This window comes from Stenella coeruleoalba (genome assembly GCF_951394435.1).
Source record: "Stenella coeruleoalba genome assembly, chromosome: 9".
Taxonomy (NCBI): Eukaryota; Metazoa; Chordata; class Mammalia; order Artiodactyla; family Delphinidae; genus Stenella; species Stenella coeruleoalba.
The window spans coordinates 30,704,993-30,712,647 of record NC_137155.1 but is presented as its reverse complement, the minus strand read 5'-3'; the positions used below and the strand labels follow the sequence as shown (position 1 = coordinate 30,712,647).

Sequence of the window (7,655 nt, the reverse complement as noted above, 5' to 3'; positions counted from 1 at the left end):
CTTGTGTGTTCATTGGGATAATCAAGGGCCAGGAGACGTGATGTGCTACCTCCTCAAAATACAGTCTCCTTAGTGAAGAATTCATGTGAGGAACAGTTCTGGTTTCCTGACCTAGTTGGTTGTGTGCGTGTGTGTGTGTGTGTGTGTAGTAACGTAGCCTTTCAGATTTTTTCTTGGAAAAGGAAAGATTGGGGGAGGTGGCACCATAAGTACTACCAGAACTTATATACAGCACAATTTTTTTCAAAGTACCTTATGTTAAGCAAAATGTTCACAAAATTCTCTCCTTCCCTTGTTTTCACTCAACTCAGCTCTAAGAAGCAGGTCTGTGTAAAATTCCCTTTCGTAATTTCCTTACTATGAATGACTTTTGGTCATTTTTGTCTTTTAACAATAGGTGGATTTTTTCCTTTAGGTTTCACATTTCCTTTAAGCAGTGGTTCTTAAGAGGGGGTATGGGGGGAGGAGTATTTTACCCTCCCTGGGGACATTGGGTAACGTCTGAAGACACCTTTGATTCTCACAAGTGTGTGGTTGGGGGCTGCTCCCTCCATCTAGTGGGTAGAGACCAGAGATGCTGCAGAGTGTCCTACAATGCACAGGACAGCCTCGACACCAAAGGAGTATCTAATCCAAAATGTCAACAGCGCAGAGCTTGAGAAACCCTGTCTTAGAAAATCATTCCCAACAGCACCAACCTGCTAAGGTGGTACTGAGTGTGCTACAGGCTATTCCCCAAATGTGACTCCCCCACGACCCCCAGAAAGGTTCTCTGTACTTTGAGGCCCGAGGAGCCTTCATTGCTAGCCTCATTGTTCTCACTGCTAAGTGAATTTCTATTCCACAGCATTTACAAAGAAGCAATTCATTATTTAAAGCAAAGAGCTATATGGGTTTTCTAGGCTCCCCAGAAGATAGTTTTAGTGTTGGTTGATTGCTTCTAAGCAGCCAGAAACTCAAATTTTACTCATCACAAACTAGTGGTTTTCTTAATCAGAGATGGTCAAACTGGATGTCTTAGCTTGATTGCTGAGACGAAGCCTGCCCACGTCAGCTGAGGGATCCTCAGATCCATGGCCTGACGCTAGCCCCCAGAAACCACCCAAAGGTTGTTACCATGATTGAATTCAACAGATAGCTTCAGTCCTTGTGAGGGGCACACAGCCCATCAAAAGGATGTTCACAAACCAGCTGTAGAACAAAAACCCAGGGAACTGAGACCAAACATCACTGACCGTGATCTAACTCTAATTTTAATACTGACCAGAAGATCCTGCCTAATTTTAGAACCCAAAGAACAATAAAAACCTGAAAACGTTGAATTGTGTTGGCAAAATGAAAACAAACCCCTTCAAGTTGTCTGGAGTGGAATCTGAGTTGTTAATGGGCATGCCACGAGTCAGACCCCAGTCAAACTCTGGCTAGTAGCCATCGCCCCAAAGATGCATTTAAAGCAGTTGATGCTATTGCCAAAGGTGATGGTGACGTGATTGCTCTCAAATGTAGCAGTGGAACAAGGTAAGCACCCAGTAGCAACTCGGGGAAATCACCGGAAACAGTGAGATGGGGCCAGTGTTAGTAAGGCTCTGAGTGGTCAGAGGTGCTGCCTACCTCTCAGGTTGAAGTGCTCTTCTTCGCTGTCTTCTGAGCATGGGCATTTGTAACCTTACACTTCCTTGCGTTAAAAAAATACAGCACAAACAGGATGGAGGTGAAGACCAGCATGCCGAACACGCTGCGGGGCCAGCGTGACCAGGACAAAGTGGATGAGGTCCGTGAGGTAGTTCAGGGAACACTGCACACCGTTCACAGCCCCTCGCTCTGTTTCCAGAATGTTCTCCTGAAGAAGCTGGGTCACAGTGAGGTCAAAGAACCAAAGACCTACAGGGCAGCAGTGTGGGGGGAGAAGAAATGGAAAGAGATGTCAGAGACCTCGGGGAGGATTCTGGCTCTTGCACTGACTGGCACGGTCACGCTGGGTAAATGAAGCTTTCGGCGGCTCAGTTTCTCAGCCGTGAAATGGGACTCTTCAGATCCCATCTCGCTGGAGGATTACATGAGACGGTACTGTGAAGTGGGCAGCATCATGCCTGGCACGGTCAATAATTTGTGGTAGTGTAAATTGTATTTTTGAATCACCATCGCCACCATTATCACTAGGTAGCCATATAACTTCATTTTAGATGTATCTATTTATGTCTCCATTCCACTCCAAAAATGGTTCGGACAGAGCGCAAAGTCTTGAGCTTCACCTCCTGCTCCAGTTCCGCGTGTTTCCTCCTCCCTCCTGATCTGGCAGAGGAGGAATGAGCTTCCTCTCCCCTCCCCCACCTTTAACCACATTAAGAGGCTACATTTGATTACACTTCAGAAGCAGCCTCAGGACCTGCCGTACAGGCACCACATAAGTCAGAAACCAGGTGGCAATGCTGTCCTTGAGGGCCAGTCCCGGGGGCTCTTGTGCCTGCTCCCAGCTTCTGCCTATAGTTGGTTTCCTTCTGGATTCTCCCTGAGATCCAGCGCTGGCCCTGCAGAGGCCTCTCGTGTGCCTCTGTCCTGATCTCTGGACTGAGCTCTGAACTCAAGAATTATTTGGGTTGAATATGCCGTGTCCTCCAGTGTCTGCCTTTGCAGAGCATTGGCCAGGCCTTCTGTCCTCCTAGGCTGCCCTTGTCACCCTGCGGTAGCCCGCACCTGGGACCCTGGCCCAGGCTCCCCACTCTTCTGGGCCGTCCCAACCACCCGGCATGGCCTCGAAGCCTCAGGGTTTGGTCTGCCAAAGGACTCTGACCTGGAGCTCACCTATAAAACCCACACGCCTGGCCCCTAACAAGCAGTGCGGACAGGTCAGAGGTATTTATAAAACGCTGCAGCTGCACAATGTGCAGCTCTGGAAGTGAGGGCTGATTCTGCACTGACAGAATTATTTGTATATTGAGGGCATACGGAGTCGTAGTTCTTAGATTTTCAAAAGCAAAGTGACTTTGGGGTAATATGTCAAATCCTGCTGTAGCCAGAGTTCTGTAACTTCCTTTCCACTAAGAATGGAAACAAGTATATACTGAGCCAATGTCTCGGGTGAGCTCTGTGTCTGGGGATCTGTGGTAGACAGCAAGGTGGCCACAGGCCACTGGTCCTGGTGAGACACACGTCATCACGGCCACCAGGCCTGACCATGCTAACCACGCTAACACAGGGATGATACTATATCCTTTGGGGGCACTGGTACTTTTATCGGGTACAGTCTTGACCACACCACCAACCCTGGAGTGATTTGTAATTCTGCTGGGAATAAATGTGAATGGCATTCGCTGGCAGTGGGTGTGCGGGATTCAGTCAGCATCCGTGTCACTCGGCATCGTGGTTCTCGATCTCACTGTCCACACCACACTCCACGCTCACACAACAACGCTCGTGAAAGCACCACAGTCACAGCCAAGATATAAAAATGATGATGACAACTGAAGATGAGAGTCAATATTCATTTTTAACAAATAGCTCCAATACCTGTGGCTTTGATCCTCTCCTTCCACCACCCGCCACGACACTCTCCCTGATGGGTAGGTACTATCATTACTATCCCGTCTTACAGACAAGGAAACAGGGACACAGGGAGCTTAGGTAACGTGCGAACATCATGGGCAGCCTGGCTCCACATCCTGAGCTGTCTCCCTTGTGAGTGTCAAAGGTGTTGTGGTGTGTCTGGCATCCTTATCAAGGGTCAGCAAAAAGAACTGCTATTGCCAAAGAGAAAAGCCCGAAGTTTCTCTCGTACTGAATGCTTCTCCAGACTGTAGGCATTGCCAATGAGATTTCACGTTCTCTAAATGTGATGTTTCCTTTGTGTCAGGAAGAGCCAGTTGGAATTCTTTTTTTTTTCCCCCTTACAACTAGTTTATTATCATAATACTATGTGAATTGTGTAAATCTTAAATGGCCAACCTGCTCTCTGTCGTTCATGCAATTAAAGGCTGGGAAGTACAAGTCAAATAGCCTAATAAAAGATAATTCACCTGTCAGGTCCTTCATTTAAAATATTTTAGAGGTTGGGTCATCTCCAGATGAAAGAACAGGTTTCTAAATCAGCTATTTGGAATTAGGAACAGTTCCTTTCTCATACATGCACATTACATCAGAGGAAAGAGGTTCCCAAGCTAGCCCGTGGTTTTATAACCTCTGGAATTGGACTGACAAAACTCTCATTTCTCCTCTCCCAATATTCCCAAGATTCTGTGGACCAAGGGCTTCTGGGTCTCCTTGATATAAAGCAGAAAGGTATCCCCAAACCCCATGCCCCCACCCCGCTGTGGGCCCAAGGGTGAGAAGGGGAAGCTCTGAGCCCCAGGAGGGCAGGGACCTTGCAGGAGCCCAACACCTGGAGTCGGGGCTGAGGTTCACAGCAGAGGCAGGCAGGGAGATGCTGAATGAAGGGGGAAGACACGGTCGGTTCAGCCTTTGATCCTCTCCTTCCACCACCCGCCACGACACTCTCCGCTCCCTCATTTTTGCTCTGGGGATGGGGGATCCCCTGGCTCTGAGCTGTGGCCTTGAGGTTGGACTGAGGGGAGGGAGCAGGGCTTGGGCAAAGAAATGATGCTCCTGGGTGGAAACCGGATCACAGGGAGTCCATGTCTAAGAGCAAGGTCCAGACTCTTCCCAGACTGGGCATCTGCAGGTCGAATCACTCGGGGCCAATATGCTGTTAATCCCCATCAGTGTTGATACCCAATATGTTGCTGCTGAATTCATCAGGCATAAAATGACCAAAACAATTTTTTAAACACCCTAACCAAATCGTATATGTCCTCACTGCCAGGTATGAATGACATTTGGTTGGTGGCAGAGTTCCAAGACCAAGTTCTCAGGGGAGACAAGTTTGCAGATGTTCAGAGTCAGGCACCCTGTCTCTGGGAAAGGATTTCCCTCCCCTTTCCCAGGCAGCTAAGGAAAGCTCTGGCGCCACCAAGCTGTCTTCTTTCCCCTCTCCCCATCCCACTTCCGCGGGGAAAGGACCCAGGTCAAAACATTCCTTCAATGTGGATGCCATTTGTAGCATTTACATGCTTGACTCCTGGAAATAACTATTTTCACTTCCCCAGATCTCCACATCTCCACATTTCGGCTTTTGCACAACTTCCCACCCCGCCTAGAGCACTCTTCCCTCTTCATGTCACCTGCCGAGCTTGCCCTTCAGGGATCTCTTAATTGTGCCTCCCACTGGAAAGGCTTCCCCGGCTCCCAAGACCAGATTTGGTATCCCTCCTATGTGTCTCCAATCCTCTGTCCTTCTCTAACATAGCTCCTGTCACTTTGTGTTGTTGGTCATTGCTATTTACTCACTCTTTGGTCTCCCATCCAAACTGTACACTCAGTGGGGCTAAGACCTTGTCTGATTAAACCACTCATGTATCCCCAGTGTCTAGGACAGTTCTTGTCACATAATGGGTTCTTAGTGAATGAATGATGAAGACTGACAATGACACAGTGGTGAGACCATGAAATGCTTCTACGATTACTTAGCAACATCACAGGCTGCAGAATCCTGTGCCACACATGACCCACCGCTCACAATTCCTGCCAGGATCACACCCGAGAAGAGCAAGGTGATGGAGATGTAAGGGAAGTCCCAGAATTGCTCTTGAAAGAACCCAGACTAAGACAAACAGTAAATTCAGGAAGGTGGACATTGACAGGAGAGGGAAGACACGGGAGAGAGTAAAAGACAAAACTGCACATGCTTGAGATGTGGTAATGAACTCTCGGAAAGAGTGGTGGATATTTCCTCTGGTTATTTTTCTGAAGAAGCAGATATTCATGAAAAGGAAATGACAAATACCTTTCCATCTTCCAGGACAGAATAGGCAATGACTGCAAACAGATTTTTAAAGTACATAACAAGTTGTAAGAAGTATTTAGCACAAATTAAGACAAACTCCAAAAAGGACTAGAAGAGCCAAATAAGGCCATGAAGGAAGGAGAGAGGGTCAGGTATGCTAAATCCACTCTAGCCCAAGAACTGTGGGAAAGGTGAATTTGGTTATAGAAAAGAATTTATTGCCATAGCAGGGTTTTTTTGTAAAGATAACAATAACAATGAAAAAAACAGCCAACATTGCCTTAAGTTCTACTCTATGCAGAAGGAAATAGGGCTTTATGTAGACTAACTTATCTAATCGCTTCCCTAGGGCTTTATGTAGACTATCTTATCTAATCCCTTCCCTGCCATCAGTTCTGTTATTTTTATCCTTACTTTACAGATAGTGAGACACAGCGAATTTGAATAAATTAGCCACACATGGTCACACAACTAAAAGTTATAGATGGGAAGATATAGCTCGTCCTATCTATCTATCTATCTATTTACCTATCTATCCATCCATCCATCACTTAAATATGTATATCTATTCACCTATATCTATAAATACTTATATTTTATCCATACAGTGAGATCTGGTGAGCTTTAATTGCAAAACAACTTGAGAGAAAATATAATTATAAGAAGTCCAGGACCTGCACAGCAGGAGGAGAGGCATCACAGCCTGAGGGGGGCCTCGGAGTGTGGAGTTCTGGAGTTCTGGACAGTCGGTAAAAGAAGCCTACCCATCTTTCCTCAAGAAACTATACCAAACTGAATTAGAATTTCCTCATCTTAATTACAACTATCCAAAGTGATAATCTCACTTGTCCAGTTTAAGTCAGGTGTCAATACCAGGCTTACTCAATCATGCCTGACAGGAGACCATCAAGAAGGAGGATTTTTCTTGTCACTTAAGAGCACAATTTGGGGACCACGGATCAAGAATGTGGGAATAATGGGAAGCTATCTAAACTGGCCAAATTGAGAAAATCAACCCTAGCTTTCAGTACAGTATTAGACATCACAACTGCAAGACCCTCATCTCTATCTGTTTTTAGGATTCTTGAGTTTATTGATTGAGATAAAAATATGATTTCATTTTCATTTGTCTTAAACTTAGCTTTTGTTTGAAACTGACTTTACCAACTCAACTTCTGTGCTTACCTGAAATGTCTGTGATTTGCAACTTAGTTTCACATAATCAACAATAAAGCAAAATTGCTTAAAGATACAATTTTTGAAAAATTATTAGTCGACTGGCTGTATTTTTTCCATGATTGTTCTCCCATTTGGTACTGTATTACATTTCTCTTTAAAATTCTCATGCTTAAAATAAAGTAATAGGTAAAAATAACCATAAATAAAGTGAGCATCCATTTTCAGAGATATACCAATCCAAAAAAAAAAAAGAAAGAATTCCAGAAAGAGAAACTGAGGTCAGAAGCAATGCCTGGGCTGTGTTGCCCAGGCAGATGGGCAACATTGTCAATAGGCAGGTATAGCTCTTATCTTGAGAGAATGGGGTCATATTTACTGGCAGGTTTACTTTTCTGTCATCCTCATCCTGATGATAAGCAATTTCTGATTTAAAAAACACTGCTGATAGCAGGGATGGCCAATTTATCTATTGTCTTGACCAAAAAACAGCCCATATTCCCTGACATAGTTGTCTCTCTAGTTTAGCGTCTTTAGGAAAGAGGCTTATGATAAAATAGGAAGGAGTATGCCCTAAGGACCATGGAATAGGTTTTGCAGACTGTAAACTGCACGGTCCCCAGGGAGTGCTACTCACAGTGGA

The 7,655-nt window shown here is 45.5% G+C and overlaps 1 pseudogene across 1 annotated transcript in view; it reads right to left on the bottom strand.

The window, feature by feature from the left end:
• Window positions 1-1,614: 1,614 nt before the first annotated feature.
• LOC307191515 (ferroportin-like) overlaps window positions 1,615-7,655 on the bottom strand; it is a 29,412-nt pseudogene continuing 23,371 nt past the window's right edge. The window contains exon 8 of the transcript XR_013831765.1: window positions 1,615-1,881. The product of XR_013831765.1 is annotated as a ferroportin-like (transcript). The remainder of the gene's footprint in view (window positions 1,882-7,655) is intronic.